Source organism: Felis catus, chromosome C1 (assembly GCF_018350175.1).
Source record: "Felis catus isolate Fca126 chromosome C1, F.catus_Fca126_mat1.0, whole genome shotgun sequence".
In the NCBI taxonomy this organism is placed as follows: domain Eukaryota; kingdom Metazoa; phylum Chordata; class Mammalia; order Carnivora; family Felidae; genus Felis; species Felis catus.
In genome coordinates this window covers 148,527,994-148,546,506 of record NC_058375.1, presented here as the reverse complement: position 1 = coordinate 148,546,506, position 18,513 = coordinate 148,527,994, and the positions used below count along the sequence as shown (strand labels likewise).

At 41.0% G+C, this 18,513-nt stretch overlaps 1 protein-coding gene across 3 annotated transcripts in view; it reads right to left on the bottom strand.

Moving 5' to 3' along the window:
- Positions 1 to 18,513, bottom strand: part of TANC1 (tetratricopeptide repeat, ankyrin repeat and coiled-coil containing 1) — a 243,278-nt gene that overhangs the window by 176,331 nt on the left and 48,434 nt on the right. Inside the window, exons 1-2 of one of the 3 annotated variants that reach the window (XM_045034837.1) lie at positions 12,711 to 12,729; positions 11,392 to 11,501 (exon numbers count right to left, since the gene is read on the bottom strand). The exons of 1 other annotated variant lie outside the window; for it this stretch is intronic. The gene's annotated coding sequence lies outside the window, so the exon portion shown is untranslated. Of the gene's footprint in view, positions 1 to 11,391; positions 11,502 to 12,710; positions 12,730 to 18,513 lie in introns of those variants that run through there. One more of the 3 variants, XM_045034838.1, reaches the window with a different exon arrangement.

Sequence of the window (18,513 nt, the reverse complement as noted above, 5' to 3'; positions counted from 1 at the left end):
AGACCTATGAGGATACAAAGTATAGAACCTCCTCTCCTTGATTTGGAGTTTGCTTTAGTATACCACAACCCATGTTCAAATCCAGCCTCCCAAGATCAATTTAACTAAATAAAAAATGTCAATAGACTCTGTTTAATTCACCTGCCTCAGGGTGCCTGGGTGGCTCGGTCGGTTAGGTGACCGACTTCAGCTCAGGTCATGATCTCCTGGTTTGTGGGTTCGAGCCTTACATCAGGCTCTGTGCTGAACACTTGCTGGGAGCCTGAAGACTGCTTCAGATTCTGTGTCTCCTTCTCTCTGCCCCTTCCCTGCTTGTGCTCTGTCTCACTCTCTCAAAAATAAATAAATGTAAATCAATCAATCAATAATTCACCTGCCTCTACTTACATACGTACTCTCTCTGGTTTTTGTACCCTCACCTGTTCTAACACAGCTAAGCTTGAATAACTAGATCTATGTATGCTATCCTTATCCACAAAGTCTTTACTTGAAAGGGCTTTTTCTGCCTACATTATGACCAGCATGTGAATGAGTCAAACAGCATGACCAGAGATTCAGAAGAATCTACATTTTCACATGCTGTTATTTAAAAACAAAGATAAAAGCTCCAAGGCTCCACAAGAGATTAATTTCAAACCAACAGGCACCTGCAGATTGAAAGTGAGGAGACGGAGAAATATTTATCATGCAAATGGATATCAAAAGAGAACTGAGGGGCGCCTGGGTGGCGCAGTCGGTTAAGCGTCCGACTTCAGCCAGGTCACGATCTCGCGGTCCGTGAGTTCAAGCCCCGCGTCAGGCTCTGGGCTGATGGCTCAGAGCCTGGAGCCTGTTTCCGATTCTGTGTCTCCCTCTCTCTCTCTGCCCCTCCCCTGTTCATGCTCTGTCTCTCTCTGTCCCAAAAATAAATAAACGTTGAAAAAAAAATTTTTTTTAAAAAAAGAGAACTGGAGTAGCAATACATATATGGGACAAAATGGACTTTAAAGCAAAGACTGTATTTAAAGACAAAAAATAACACTATATAATAATAAAGGAGACAATCTAACAAGAAGATATAATATTAATATTTAGTATTAATAATACTATTAATATTTATTTACCCAAATGGGAGCACCCAAATACATGAAACAGTTAATAACAAACATAAAGGAACTAATGGATCAAAATACAATAATAGAAGGGGACCATAACATCCAGGACAGATCATCGGAGCAGAAAATTAACAAGGAAACAACGGCTTTGAATGACACACTGGACCAGATGGACTTAAGAGGTATATTCAGAACATTTCATCCTAAAACAGCAGAATACACATTATTTTCAAGCGCACATGGACCATTCTCCAGAATAGAACACCTACTAGCCCACAAAATAAACCTCAACAAATTCAAGATCAAAATCATACCATGAGTACTTTCTGACCACAATACTATGAAACTAGAAGTCAACCATGAGAAAAAACCTGGAAAGACCACAAATACATGGTGGTTAAACAACACGTTACTAAAAATGGATCAACCAGGAAATAAAATTTAAAAAGTACATGGAAACAAATGAAAATTAAGATAGTCCAAAATCCCTGGGATGCAGCAAAAGCAGTTCTAGGAGGGAAGTTTATAGCAATACAGGCCTACCTCAAGAATTTAAAAAAAAAAAGTCTCAAATAACCTAACCTTACACATAAAGGAGCTAGAAAAAGAACAAACAAAACCTAAAGCTAGCAACAGGAAGCAACTAATAAATATTAGAGCAAAATAAACAATATAGAAACTAAAAAAGGACAATACAACAGGTCAATGAAACCGGGAGCTAGTTCTTTGGGGAAAAAAAAAAAAATTCAATAAAACTAATAAAACCTCTAGGCAGACTCACCAAGAAAACAAAGATAAAGTACTCAATAAAATCACAAATGAGAGAAGAGAAATAACTGCCAACACCACAGAAATACCAATAATCGTAAATATATTATTCAAAATTATATGTCAACAGGTTGGATAACCTAGAAGAAATAGATCAATTCCTAGAAACATACAAACTACCAAAACTGAAACAAGAAGAAAAAAAAAACTTGAACAGACTGATGACCAGCAAAGAAATTTAATTTTTTAATTGAAAAAATTCCCAGATGACTTCATGGCAAATTCCACCGAACATTTAAAGAAGAGTTAATGCCTATTCTCAAACTACATTTAAAAAAACAGAAAGGGAAGGAACACTTCCAAATTCAGCATTATGCTGAATGCTGAATGCTGAATGCTTCCAAGGGCAGCATTATTCTGATACCAAAACCAGATAAAAAGTCCACCAAAAAAGAACTATAGGCAGTATCCCTGATGAACATAAATGAAAAAATTCTCAATAAAATACTAACAAACTGAATTCAACAGTACATTAAAAAAAAAAAAATCATTCACCACAATCAAGTGGGATTTACTCCTGGGTTGCAAGGATGGTTCAATATTCTCAAATCAACATGATACACCACATTAGCAAAAGAAAGGATAAGAACCATGTGATCATTTCAACAGATGTAGAAAAAGCATTTGACCAAGTACAACATCCATGTGTGCTCAAAACCCTCAAAGTAGGTTTAGAGGGAACATACCTCAACATAATAAAGGCCATATATGAAAAAAAGCATAGCTAACATCATCCTAAAGGGGGGAAAACAGAGCTTTTCTCCTAAAGTCAGAAACAAAACAAGGATGTCCACTCTCACCACTTCGATTCAACATAGTAGTGGAAGTCCTAGCCACAACAGTCAGACAACAAAAAGAAGTAAAAGGAAACCAAATCAATAGAGAAGAAGTAAAACTTTTAACTATTTGCAGATTACAGGATATTGTATATACAAAACCTAAAAGACTCCATCAAAAAACTGCTAGAACCAATAAACAAATTCAGTAAAGTCTCAGGATACAAAGTCAATGTACAGAAATCTGTTGCATTTCTATACATTAAAAATGAAGAGTAAGGAATCAATCCCATATACAATTGCTCAAAAAAAAAACAATACGATACCTAGGAATAAACCTAACCAAAGTGGTGAAAAAACCTATACTCCGGAAAGTATAAAATACTGATGAAAAAAAACTGAAGACAAGGCGAAAAAAATGGAAAGACGTTCCATGCTCAAGGACTGGCTGGCTCAGCAGGTAGAGCATGCAACTCTTTATCTCAGGGTTGTTAAGAACCCCCACTTGGAGAACTACAGGCCAATATCCCTGATGAATATGGATGCAAAAATTCTCAATAAGATACTAGCAAATCGAATTCAATGGCATATAAAAAGAATTATTCACCATGATCAAGTGGGATTCATTCCTGGGATGCAGGGCTGGTTCAACATTCGCAAATCAATCAACGTGATACATCACATTAACAAAAAAAAAGAGAAGAACCATATGATCCTGTCAATCGATGCAGAAAAGGCCTTTGACAAAATCCAGCACCCTTTCTTAATAAAAACCCTTGAGAAAGTCGGGATAGAAGGAACATACTTAAAGATCATAAAAGCCATTTATGAAAAGCCCACAGCTAACATCATCCTCAACGGGGAAAAACTGAGAGCTTTTTCCCTGAGATCAGGAACACGACAAGGATGCCCACTCTCACCGCTGCTTTTTAACATAGTGCTGGAAGTTCTAGCATCAGCAATCAGACAACAAAAGGAAATTAAAGGCATCAAAATTGGCAAAGATGAAGTCAAGCTTTCGCTTTTTGCAGATGACATGATATTATACATGGAAAATCCGATAGACTCCACCAAAAGTCTGCTAGAACTGATACAGGAATTCAGCAAAGTTGCAGGATACAAAATCAATGTACAGAAATCAGTTGCATTCTTATACACTAACAATGAAGCAACAGAAAGACAAATAAAGAAACTGATCCCATTCACAGTTGCACCAAGAAGCATAAAATACCTAGGAATAAATCTAACCAAAGATGTAAAGGATCTGTATGCTGAAAACTATAGAAAGCTTATGAAGGAAATTGAAGAAGATTTAAAGAAATGGAAAGACATTCCCTGCTCTTGGATTGGAAAAATAAATATTGTCAAAATGTCAATACTACCCAAAGCTATCTACACATTCAATGCAATCCCAATCAAAATTGCACCAGCATTCTTCTCGAATCTAGAACAAGCAATCCTAAAATTCATATGGAACCACAAAAGGCCCCGAATAGCCAAAGGAATTTTGAAGAAGAAGACCAAAGCAGGAGGCATCACAATCCCACACTTTAGCCTCTACTACAAAGCTGTCATCATCAAGACAGCATGGTATTGGCACAAAAACAGACACACAGACCAAGGGAATAGAATAGAAACCCCAGAACTAGACCCACAAACGTATGGCCAACTCATCTTTGACAAAGCAGGAAAGAACATCCAATGGAAAAAAGACAGGCTCTTTAACAAATGGTGCTGGGAGAACTGGACAGCAACATGCAGAAGGTTGAAACTAGACCACTTTCTCACACCATTCACAAAAATAAACTCAAAATGGATAAAGGACCTGAATGTGAGACAGGAAACCATCAAAACCTTAGAGGAGAAAGCAGGAAAAGACCTCTCTGACCTCAGCCGTAGCAATCTCTTACTCGACACATCCCCAAAGGCAAGGGAATTAAAAGCAAAAGTGAATTACTGGGACCTTATGAAGATAAAAAGCTTCTGCACAGCAAAGGAAACAACCAACAAAACTAAAAGGCAACCAACGGAATGGGAAAAGATATTTGCAAATGACATATCGGACAAAGGGCTAGTATCCAAAATCTATAAAGAGCTCACCAAACTCCACACCCGAAAAACAAATAACCCAGTGAAGAAATGGGCAGAAAACATGAATAGACACTTCTCTAAAGAAGACATCCGGATGGCCAACAGGCACATGAAAAGATGTTCAGCGTCGCTCCTTATCAGGGAAATACAAATCAAAACCACACTCAGGTATCACCTCACGCCAGTCAGAGTGGCCAAAATGAACAAATCAGGAGACTATAGATGCTGGCGAGGATGTGGAGAAACGGGAACCCTCTTGCACTGTTGGTGGGAATGCAAATTGGTGCAGCCGCTCTGGAAAGCAGTGTGGAGGTTCCTCAGAAAATTAAAAATAGACCTACCCTATGACCCAGCAATAGCACTGCTAGGAATTTATCCAAGGGATACAGGAGTACTGATGCATAGGGCCACTTGTACCCCAATGTTCATAGCAGCACTCTCAACAATAGCCAAATTATGGAAAGAGCCTAAATGTCCATCAACTGATGAATGGATAAAGAAATTGTGGTTTATATACACAATGGAATATTACGTGGCAATGAGAAAAAATGAAATATGGCCTTTTGTAGCAACGTGGATGGAACTGGAGAGTGTGATGCTAAGTGAAATAAGCCATACAGAGAAAGACAGATACCATATGGTTTCACTCTTATGTGGATCCTGAGAAACTTAACAGGAACCCATGGGGGAGGGGAAGGAAAAAAAAAAAAACAACAAAACAGGTTAGAGTGGGAGAGAGCCAAAGCATAAGAGACTGTTAAAAACTGAGAACAGGGGCCCCTGGGTGGCGCAGTCGGTTAAGCGTCCGACTTCAGCCAGGTCACGATCTCGCGGTCCGTGAGTTCGAGCCCCGCGTCGGGCTCTGGGCTGATGGCTCAGAGCCTGGAGCCTGTTTCCGATTCTGTGTCTCCCTCTCTCTCTGCCCCTCCCCCGTTCATGCTCTGTCTCTCTCTGTCCCAAAAATAAATAAATGTTAAAAAAAAAAAACAAAAAAAAACTGAGAACAAACTGAGGGTTGATGGGGGGTGGGAGGGAGGAGAGGGTGGGTGATGGGTATTGAGGAGGGCACCTTTTGGGATGAGCACTGGGTGTTGTATGGAAACCAATTTGTCAATAAATTTCATATTAAAAAAAAAGAAAAAAAAAAGCCCCCACTTGGGTGTAGAGATTACTTACAATCTTAAAACAAAACAAAAACAAAACAAAAAAACCCCCCAAAGTTGTAGTAATCAAAATAGTATGGTACTGGCACAAAAACAGACACATAGATAAATAGAACAAAGTAGAAAATCCAGAAATATACCCAAAATTATATGGTCAATCTTCAACAAAGCAGGAAAGAATATCCAATCGGATAAAGAAATTCTCTTCATCAAAAGGTGCTGGGAAAACTGGATACCAACATGGTAGACAATGAAATTGGACCAGTTTCTTACCCCATACACAAAAATAAATTCAAAATGGATTAAAGATCTAAATGCGAGACCTGAAACCATAAAAATCTTCAAAGAACACAGACTTAAGTAACCTCCTTGACATCAGCCCTAGCAACTTCTTTTTCAATAGGTCTCATGAGGCAAGAAAAACAAAAGCAAAAATAAACTAATGGGTTTACATCAAAATGTAAAGCTTCTGCACAGCAAAGGAAACAACAAAAATAAAAGGCAACTACAGAATGAGAGAAGATATTTGCAAATGACTTAACGCAATACAGGGTTAGTATCCAAAATATATAAAGAACTTCTACAACTCAACACACAAAAAACAAATAATCCAGTTAAGAAATGGGCAGAAGACAGGGTGCCTGGGTGGCTCAGTCAGTTAAACATCTGACTCTTGGTTTTGGCTCAGGTCACATTTCGCAGTTTCATGAATCTGAGCCCTGCATCATCAGGTTCTGTGCTGGCAGCACAGAGCTTGCTTAGGATTCTCTCTCTCTCCCCTTCTCTTTCTACCCCTCCCCAACTTGTGCTGTCTCAGTCTCTATCAAATAAAGAACAAACAAACAAACAAAAACAAAAAAAGGAATGGGCAGAAGACATAAATAGACATTTCTCCAAAGAAGACATACAGATGGCCAACCCATGAAAGAATGCTCATCATCACTTATCAGGGAAATGCAAATCAATAAGCTATCACCTCACACCCATCAGAATGGCTAAAATCAACAACACAAGAAACGACAGGTGTTGGCAAGAATGTGGAGATAAAGGAACCCTAGTGCACTATTGGTAGGAATGCAAACTGGTGTTGATACTGTGGAAAACAATATGGAGGTTCCTCAAAACTTTTAAAATGTAACTACCTTATGATCCAGCAATTGCACTACTGGCTATTTACTCAAAGAGTACAAAAACACTAATTCAAAGGGATACACACACACCTATGTTTATATCAACATTATCAACAATAGCCAAATTATAACTGATGAGTGGATAAAGAAGATGAGGTTATGTATACATATATATATATATATATATGTATATGTATATATACATACACCTACATATGTATATGTATATACATACAACAGAATATTACTCAACCATAAAAAAGAATGAAATCTTGCCATCTGCAACAACATGGAGCTAGATATTAAATTGCTAAGCGAAGTAAGTCAGAGAAAAGGCAAATATCTATGATTTCACTCATATGTGGAATTTAAGAAACAAAAATGAGCAAAGGAAAAAAATGAGAGAGACAAACCAAGAAACAGACTCTTAATTATAGATAACTGATGGTTACCAGAGGGGAAGTGGGCTGGGAGGGGTGAAAGAGATGATGAGGATTAAGGAGTGCACTGGTAATGATGAGCACCAACCAGTGTATGGAAGTATTGAATCACTATATTGTACACTTGAAACTAATATAAATACTGTATGCTAACTAAATGTAATTATAAAGTAAAAACTTAAAGAGAGACTCATCTGAGCAGTCAATTATTGACATCCACAACTGATCATTTCCCCCAAAACACACCCAAATTTTAGAGCACTTTTTCTTCTGCTATCCCACCTGTTTCTCATAAGAACTCTGGGAGGATAAGCAGCATGATCCCACCATCCTAACCTCGGCTACCTAGCTAATGCACATCTAAGAACCAGGAACTGAACCCAGATAAAGCCACAGAAGACATGGTCCATGGCTTTGCCATTAAGAATCTTGTCTTTAGCAGTGCCTGGGTGGCTCAGTTGGTTAAGTGTCTAACTCTTGATTTCGGCTCAGGTAAGGATCTCACCGTTCTTGGGATCAAGCCCTGTGTCGGGCTCTGCACTCAAAGCACAGATCCTTCTTGGGATTCTCTCTCTCCTACTCTCTCTGCCCCTTCCTCGTTTGTGTGTGCACTCTCTCTCTCAGGATAAATGAATAAACACTTTTTTAGAAAGTCCCCATTTAAAAAAAAATCTTGCCTTTAGCACCTACTATTATGAAAAAAATATAGGACACACAAATTTGAATAACACCCAGTTCCTCAACAAAGTCAACCTACCAACCAGAGGTCTACAATGGCACTGTGGCATTATGGAAACACAGCAAGACAGAGTGACATGGTGTTAAAGGCTTTGGAGTCAGGCAGACCAACCCACAGGTTTAAAATCCCCCCATCCCCACCCCACCATGCTTTACTTGCCCTGTGATCCTAGGCCAGTAATTTAATCTCTCTGAACCTTAGAGTCCTCATTTATAACAGAGATAATATGCCACGGAATAGTTGTGAAAATCAGAAATAACATGACAACATATGTAGGCCTACGCTGAGCATAAAATGTGTATTATATAAATGGTCACAATTGTCTCATGTTATTCTATCTGCTTATATAAACCAAACTGCAACTTTTAATACCTATAATATTTAAATGTCAGTGGACTGGCCTTTTCCTTTATTATTTAGGTTATTAAAGTGATAGAACTTAATTGCAAATTAAGATATGGGCTGGCTGAGGGAGGATGAAGGATGAGTCACATTTCTGGCTTGAATAGTGCCAATGACCAATGTGGGAAAAGCAGACAGAAGCCTAGAGATGAGGTGCCTTGTAGAGGCAGGGGAGGGGGCAGGGATGCAAATGTCAGAAATGGTGCAAAAGGGGCACCTAGGTGGCTCAGTCAGTTGATCATCTGACTTCAGCTCAGGGCATGATCTTACAGTTCATGAGTTCGAGCCCTTCATTGGGCTCGCTGCTGTCAGTGCAGAGCCACCTTCGGATCCTCTGCCCCCACTCCTGCCCCTCCTCCACTCGTGCTCTCTCAAAACTAAAGAAGTCAGTAGTATCAAGTGCTACAGAAAAGTCACGCCCAGAGTCCTAGCAGAGGTCATTTGTAACCTTAACAAGAGCAGTTTCCATGAAGTTGAGGCAATAAAAAACAGATAATAGGCCATCTGTGAAGTCCTACTAAACAGTAAGATTCTTTGATCTTGAAAAGAAACCTATTTTCTGTCAAATCAATTAAACTATTAAAACCTCAAGTAACAAGTTGCAAGGTTTTCTTCCAGAGAAAGGGAATTTGCAAAAAAGACATAGTTAAAAAACATTTAACTTGATCTTTGCTATTAAGCTCCTATCTACTTCCTGAAGATGGTCCCAGGGAAGGAATAAAGAAAAATTAGCTAATTCTCTACCACCAAGAAACGTCCCGGAAGGGGAAAAAAATGTATACCTTACTAAATAAATTTCCTGTCAAATAAATCTCTAAGGGCAATATATTTAAATTGCTATTTCAATATTACTTTGAAAAAGGTGTCACCACAGGTCAAAAAGCTTTGGTTTCAATATGCAAATCTCTGCATACTTTGGGTGAAATTCCATTTAAGCAGATTCCCACCTGGATTTCTAAATAAGCCCTAACTCTTATTAAATTTAGAAAATTGTTCTTCAATGTCATTTTTTCTCGTTCTTTGTACACTTACAACCATAGAAAGTGTTGTCTCCCAGGCAATTTTAACTTAAAGTTATAAAATGGTTCTACAATACAAATTATGGCACAACAAGGGAATGTTTGGCTTGGCTGTATAAACTGGTTAAACTAGTTAGTAGAGTTCAAAAATAATTCCCCCAAACATCTGCTCAGCCTAAGAAAGAACTTCTTTGTTTTTAAGTCTACTCCACATACAAATATTTTTCAAGAAGTTATACACTATCACCTCTTGAGGAGCTTTTAAAAAAACAAACGTAAATAGTAAGGACTCCCTCCCCATCCCCAAAATTCTAGCTTAGCACACCTGGGGTGGGGGGGAGGGAGTCCCGGTATTCTAATTTCTAAAGCTTCATGTTAGATTCTGATGTGTATTCCCCAGCCATGCTCCTTCTGACAAGCTTTACTTTTTGTCAGGATCCCCCAAAGTTTTAGGGGCAATGTGACCACTGTGTTCTTCATGGAAGAGTGAGGCATGGCAGGAGGGGTGAGTACAGGATATGAAATCCTGCCAGCAAGCCACACAAGACAGATGGCATAGTGCACCTGCACGTTGCATGCACGTTTCGAGAATTCACAGAAGTTTGAAGCAGCTTTAACCTTGACCCTCATCTCCTATGGGGGCCCCTTCCACCACTCAGAGAAGAGAAGGAATATGGAGTGGTCTTCAGAACCCTCAGTCAACCACTCTGTCCTGGACCTCCTAGGGATTCCTGCTCCACGGTCTCAACTGTGAGCAGTGGAGGATAAGTAACAGCCCTCCAAGCTGGGCTCACTTAAGATGGGATTGAAGATTCTGTTCTCAGCCAACTCTCTTCTTAAAGGAAAGAACGATTATTTGAGCCCTACTAACTGCTACACATTAGAGATAGGGAATATAACAATGTGAACAGAACAAAAGTTTTATATATATATATATATATATTTATATACACATATATATATATGTATATATATATATATGTATTTTTTTTATCATTTATTTTTGAGAGAGAGATTGAAAGAGAGTAAGAGAGGAGCAGAGAGAGAAGGAGACAGAGGATCCAAAGCAGGCTCTGTGCTGACAGCAGAGAGCCTAACACGGGGCTTGAAATCACAAAGATTTCATGCAAGATCATGCCCTGAGCCAACGTCAGACGCTTAACTGACTGAGCCACCCAGGTGCCCCTGAAAAGAACAAAAGTTTTAGCCATCGGGAGCCTCCAGCCTCACCAAAACCCTTGAGGTAGGTATTTTTGTTTCAAAATTTACATATAGAACTGCAGTACAGGAAAACCATAGTACAGAAGTTTCTAAAGGAACACAACTAAACAATCCTCCTTAAAACCCAGAAAAGAGAAGAGACACAACTCAGAATAACTTAACAGGACTTCTGTATTTGCAAACTGTCAGCCCTAAGGTATTAAGCTATTCACACAACACGTACTAAATGTTTTCACTGGAAAAGTACCATGCTAGGAACCATAAAGAGAGACCCAAAAACTCAGAAAAGTTCTGGAAAAAAATGTATTGAAGCATCCCTATTAACAAGAGTGTTTTCACCTAATAATTAAGACACCAATTTTAAAAATTTCTTCTTAAATTTGACTAAAAACCCAATTTACTTCCAAAGTCCTCAAACTTTTCAGAGAATAACCAATCTTGGAAAAGGTGGTCTGTCAGAGGATGGGTTTTCCATGGATCTCACTCACCTTGCCTCACCCTAGACTCCACTTGTTTGCAACAGAAAGAAGCTGGCTCACTCGGGGTGCACCCAGAAAGTTCCTCGGGACAAGTCAACCACAGAAAGCTAGAAAGAGAACTGGAAAAAAGACAACATGTGAGCACATTCACCCTAGGAGATGAGAAGCAAAGAGTTTATAAAACCAGCCACAACTTCCCTGAAACTCCCGACCAAGCCATGAAAAGAGACGTCAACCCATATACATACTCTTAACAGAGGGGAAAGCAGGTTGAGGGGATGGCAAAACTGAGAAAATTTGTTCTTTCTTTTGATGCCCTCTATCCAAGCTGACCGGGGACATTTACTGAAAGTTCCTTGTCTTGAGCAAGGTACTGAAGTATCTGTTTACTTCTCCTAGCTCAGGTTTTAAGTGAGGCTAATCGGTTTGCAACCCAGTACACAAAGACATGTTTCAAAGGTTTGAGATAAGGAGCCCAGAACCTCTCTAAAACACTCAGGGTGCTGAAGTTCCCACACTTCCTGCCTCACTCCTCACAGGTCCCAGCTCTGGACACAGCTCACTCTGAACACACTGCTCAATTTCACACCTCTGCTCTCCCGGGTCCCTCATCCTGAAGCACCTCTCCTGCACTTTGGAAATTAGTCATCCTCCACACACAGCTCAAACGCCCCCATTGCATGCCCTGCCCCACCCCTACAGCATCCCACCAGCCCCTCCTCTGAGCTCAAAAAGGCTCTCAGGGATCTGAGTTCTAGCATCTGTTTCCTTCTGCCTTGACCTCCCCTCCTACCAGTCTCCCAGAGCTGGTGTTACCTGTCACCCCCTATCCCAACCTCCTGTTCTTGTCACAAGAAGATGCCGACCACAGGCTTGTTGAAAGAAGAACTCCAATAAGAGGTTCCCCATGACTGACTCAGTCTCTTTCCCTGGGAAATGCTCTTCTACAAGGGTGCTATCCATGCTTAACCACACCAGCCATCAGGCTCAGTCCAAGTCAATGCCTTCCAGGCTTCACTGCCTAATAGGACAGAATCATGTGTAGTCACGTTTAGGCCAACAAAAGCACCTTGGCAGGGCAGCAGAATATAATAGGTTTGTGCATGCAAAGGCTGGGTGGAGGCCTTTTCTCCCCTTTAAGTCTGTTTAATGAGGAGCTCTAAAAGACATGCCCCCCTTGCCCACCAGGACTTCAAAGATGAGAACGGAGCACAGGAGCCTTTCTCTAGGAGGAAACCAGAGACAGAGGCAGGGCACAGGTTCATGTCTTCCTCCGCTTCAGAGACAACAGATATCTCACTGAAGCAGAACGTGGAGGAGAAACCTACACGAACCAGGTGATCGCGCTTGGGTCAGATGTTTCCTCCCAAAGAGTCTCATCTCACGTCCAGTGACAGCCAACAAATGCTACCAAGTCTTCCAGGCACCCCAGACCTTTCTTCCACCAGGTTGCTGACCTCACTTGTAGTATTTAAGCATTCACTGCAGGACAGCACCACCTGGTGAACAGCAGCTCAAATATCTCAGGGCGTCTTCCTATTATTTGCCCACAATAGGGATCACCTGCCTCTTTACGGAGGGTTCTGGCAGCTAGGGAGGGAATCCATCTCACAGCTGGTGTGAGTACTTCAGCCAACCTTCTTTCTTAAAACACACCTCAGCAGAAAAGGCAGGCTTCTCATCTGTCCCAACCACACTGACACACAAGTATAAAAGAATATCCATCACAGCCCAGACATGCCGGCTGTCAGGCAGACCTGCCCAGAGGACCCACAGATGTGTGGGCACCCTTAAAATTACATCTATAACAGGTTATGCACACACTTTCCCTCTGGCCCCTTCTCCACCTAGAACAACCCATCTGTTACACAACTTCTGTAAGGACAGGGGGAAATGCCCTTTCTAAGTTCAAGACCACAAAGGCACCACTATAAATTATGGAGTTACAGTGGTCCCAAAGGGAGGCGGCTTCCGGCGAGAAGGAGGACTGTCCCTATAGTCTGTTTTTGTGGTGATGAGATCACAGAGTTTAGATTCTGTATTTGGCCCTACATGGGTTTTCAGGGCCATGTTCAGTAATTACAGAAAGGAAAAAGGGAGGTCAATGAGACCAGAGGAACTCTGAGTGGTGTTTGAGAAGTTACTTATAACTGCAGTTACATCACTCACCTACCCAAACTCAGAACAGACCCTATGCCTGGACTTTTCACCTTTTGTCCTTCAGAATCTGTATTAAAGTGGAACTGTCTACTTGCTACTTGTTTTTGTTTCATTATTCCTCCATTCAAAGGGATTCATTCATTTTCAATGCATAATCTGAAATTTGGGCCCAAGAAAGTTTTGAAAACCAAGCATTATGTGATAAAATATTCTCACGTAAAATCCAAAAGACCACAAAGTACACTTATTGGGAAAATTTTTATGGAACATAAAACATGGGACTTTAGAGCCCAGGTGAATGATAACCCTCAACTGCCAATCACTAGTTTTTACTTTGCAGATCTAATCTCCAATTGGCTCCTAAAAAAATCAAACAAAAATAAAACAAACAATAAAACTTAAAATGCTTTTAAGAATTTTTAGGGTTTACTTCCTGCCAAACTTTTTTACTCGCTTTCAAGGATGAACAAAGAGACTCCCAAGTTGTTCATCCAATAGAAGTTAAGTATTCATAAAATTTTTTTTTTTTACCTCTCAAGTTTCTCCCCCAACGCTAGCAGTGGGCCTCTTCAGCCGACAAAACAAGGACTACTGTATGTGTTCATGGACTAAAGTGTGTGGCCACTCGTTCGTGTGACAGTCCACCAGCCCTGGTTGTACAGGGTTCTGCAGCCCCGAATGCTGCTCCATTAGAACATGAGGCCCAGAGAGGTGATGAAGGTCACAGCCTGCTGGGTCTGAGAGTTCACAGAGGTGCAAGTCACAATCAGCTAGCTGCATGGACAGAATGGAAAACAATACCACAGAAATGCTAAAGCAAGGAAAAGAATGTTCTCGGGTTTTTTTGTTTTGTCTCATTTTGAATGCTGGTGCTTAATAGAAAGCAGGCTTATATAAAGGAGGAAGACAGGGGGAAGGACAACCTGGGGACTCGACATGCATTTGAAACACGAGCAGCAAAAAGCATTATTTTAAAATACTACCTATGTTCATTCTAAATCCTGCAGCTTCCATTTTCCTTAAGACACATGTACAGCTAATATCATTACATCTAACTCACAGTGAGGTGGCCACCAGATCAGAATCTCCTGGCAAGCTTTAAAAGTTCTGACGCCCGGAAGAATGGAAACGGAATCTCCGGGGATGAGGCTCAACTGTTGATACTTCATAAAGCTGACCTTAATGTATAGCCAGGACTGTGAACCACCGCCCCTGCCCTATCCCCAGAGTGTTTTCTTTTTTCTTGAAGGTATGGGGGCAGCAGTAAATATTTATGCCTAAAATAAGGGGTAGCAAGACAAACGGACCGGGGAGAGGGCTGGAGGAAGCTGAAATGAGTAACAACTTGCAGCTGGTGATCACTAAAGTGAGTGCAAGGTGTGCCTGCAGGGAACACTCCCTCAGGGAGAAGACATGGGGAGGGGGGGAAGCCTGGGTCATTCCCCAAGTGCGCTCTGGATGGCCCTGCCATGGGGATGACAAGAGGTAACAATTCAAAGCTCATCTGTAAAGAACATCCCTAGGTTAAGCGTCTGCTATGTAAGAAGTGATTATATAACATGATGGTTTTCATATGTGAAGAATCAACTAAACTGTATTTACCACTATGATTTCTCCTGGTCCTTTTGCTAACAGTATTAACAGGTTTGTTGTTTTTCTTTAACTGATGATGCTTATTTCCTTGCTCACCAAATCTAACAAAGCACATACTCATTAAGAGATAACGCCTGGAGTTATAGCACCCAAAAAACAGAACTTCCCTAGACAGAAAACCAGCTGGCTCATAAGGGGCTGAACCCAGATGTGATTTCAATTAGCATCATTATGTTCTATGACGTGACAGTGACTGGCTAGGGAGGAGAACGTGGGTATCAGGGTGAAGGGTGAGGACGGCAGGAACACTGTCTCCAGTTGAGGAGCTTATTCTCACGTCCATGTTCCTTAATTCTTAGGACAACCTGCTCTCCATTCATCCTTCTGAAATAGTGACAAAAATCAGGCAGCCCAGCTTGGATGCCTCTTTCCCAATTCCTGTGTCTCATGGAGGAATTAATCAGCTTTGCCTAATTCATCCTTGACCAATATTTCCTAAAATATGTCCTGCAGGCCAGTGTACCCGAATGATCTGGGCCATCCCTGGAGACCACCCCAGACCACATAAGAAGGGGATCATACTATCTGGAGTAGTGCCCAAAAGTCTACATTTTAATCAACCACGCAGACACAACAGTGAACCAAAAACTCTCCTCCATTTCTCCTTTGAAATGGGTTTACCAGATGTGCTGCTAAACCTCTCCATAACCTCTGCCACTTCCTCACTGGGGTTACATTCTCCCAGTGTAGCTGTTTTCTCCAATGTCACTGCATGGCCACTTTCTCAGATACCGCTTGGACCCCAGCACAGCCAGCTCAAAGTTCCTGACTCAAGTCACACCCGACGCAAAACTTCTCTAGTACTTTCACTTTAGGATTTCGGGTCTGTTAGTTCTCTCTCCCAACTACACATTCAGCTTCTTGAAGGCAAGCTCCACATAATCCCTCAGTATCTTCCACAGAGATCAGTCCATCTTAGGTTTCAAGAATAATGGTTGACAGACAGACCAATGGTTGACAGACCAAACCCTTGCCTCAGCCCTGGGTTTTTCCTTCATTCACCTTCTCATTTTCCCTGAGAAAAATTCATTCTCTCCTCTCCATAATAAAATTGCTTCAGGCACAGGTGGGGGGAAAATTTTACACACTATTGGGGGTAGTAGGAAAGGGACAGAAGTCATAAGCGAACAACCTCAACTATCCAGCAAACAGCTACAAACCAAAATTTAGTCTTTGCTGCTGCCAAAATCTGTGAATAAATTCACACACAGCTCAAAAGAGAACTCCCCAGCCTCTCCCCACCTTGATCCAGCACCTTTTTCGCAGGCCCTCCTGAGAGCTATTTTACTCCTCTTTTAGATAGGATTCTAACAGGAGGAAAATATTTGGTTTCCCCGACCACTGTAAATCAACAGGGTGGTTGGTGACTGCTAGATCAAGGCATAATGACAGCCCTGAGAAATTATGACTGACAGGAGAGAATTTATAAAATCCCAAATAGTAGATTATAATTTAAATATAGTTATAGTTTAAATAGCCTTTCAATCCCCAAAAGTGTCCAAGGACACCAAAACAAGGCATTCCAAAACAGCACAATCAGTGGCCCTGAAAGATTATGCTGGGCACTAGGAAAAGGTTATTTCACTTTTAGTAGGTCTACAAGACACTCTGTTGAGGAGAGAAGATGCTCACATGGTCACCCTCTGTCCCTAAGACCCATGTGTTCTCAAAAATAAGAACGGGCACTGTATCCAACTGCAATGCACTGTCTCTATGCGGTCTCCAACAGCACTGAACACCAGGACAGACTTTCAGAGGCAGGAACACAACCCTCAGCATTGCCATTCTGATCAGAAACCTTCCATCTGGCTACTCCCATACTCTCCACACACTAGTCACTTCTCATCTACCTTTTCTTGTATTTGTAAGCTAAGCACCTTACCAGATTTAAGCATCCTTGAACAGGGGAGTCTGGGTAGCTCAGTTGGCTGAGCGACCAACTTCAGCTCAGGTTATGATCTCATGGTCCATGGGTTCAAGCCCCGCATTGGGCTCTGTGCTCACAGCTCAGAGCCTGGAGTCTGCTTTGGATTCTGTGTGTGTGTGTGTGTCTCTCTCTCCCCCTCCCCACTTGTGCACTCACGTTCTCTCTCTCTCTCTCTCTCTCAAAAATAAACAAGTCTTAAAAATTAAAAAAATAAACAAGTCTTAAAAATTAAAAAAATAAACATCCTCGAGCACAGGAACACCATGTATGGACACCATGCCCCCCACCTCTGCATCTCACAGCTGATGCCTCCTGACCCTGTGTCGGTTCACTTAACCTAGAAGCCCTATAGGCCAGATAATCTTAAGGAAAGAGGGATTTAAGTAAGTGTGTTTTAAGATAGCCCAAGCATCTTTCTTTTTTTTTTTTTTTTTTAATTTTAATTCCAGTATAGGTAACATAAGCCCTAGCATTTCTACGGTCTTTAAAGATACAGATTTTCCTGCTCTCTTAAGGAGCTAAAAAATAAAAGCTTAAATGTTAGGATTCAACAATGGGACAAGCTTTGGTTTATCTTGGAATCTAATCCATATGGGATATGGAGCCAAGGAATAAATTCTGCACCACTGCATGTACCTATCTGAACCACAAAGGTGAGGGTGAGTTTTTCCTTCATCTAAAAGCAACCCAACCTCAAATGGCTTCAATTAGTTATCTATTCAGAACTGATCACTGGGTAACTTCCCATTTTTGTCTTAATAAGTAATAGCACTCACAAGTACTGATTTGTTTTGGGATTAGTAAAGAGAGTACTTTAACGAACTTATTTTGTAGTTCCATAAATGAAAGGTTATGATTTACACTTTGTTCAAGGAATTTTTTTATCTAAAGTTAACTATCTACACTTAACTCTAAACTGAGTTAAAAACTAAATCTATTTCCAGATTCACAAAAGCAATTCTCAGTTTTGTTTCAGGCTCATTGTTGAATATGTCCCTTACACTCAGACCCATTCATTGTACAAACAGGCTACAATGACCTACCAGGGTACTGACGATCTATTTTAGGAGGGTGGAGGTCAAGGTTGTCAGGACATCCAGGCCTAGTCTGCTGTTTTCAGCTTCTACAGCCCTTCCTTCCCACAGCTGAAGCCTCTTGACCCCTGCCCCACCCTCCCTGGCTGGCTCAACCCAGCGGGAATTTCTAGAATAGAGATTTAAACAGTTTGGGCCAAGTTGCTTTTGCTGCTTAACAGGCCCTGACCTTGTGTCTAGTGACTCGACTTCTTTCTCCCGCATTCCACAGGCCTAACTCACCCTCTAGCTCAGTTCTGATAAACTGCAAGACTCTGGGGGCTGAGGTGCTTCCTTGCTCTTGGCAATCATCCAGGG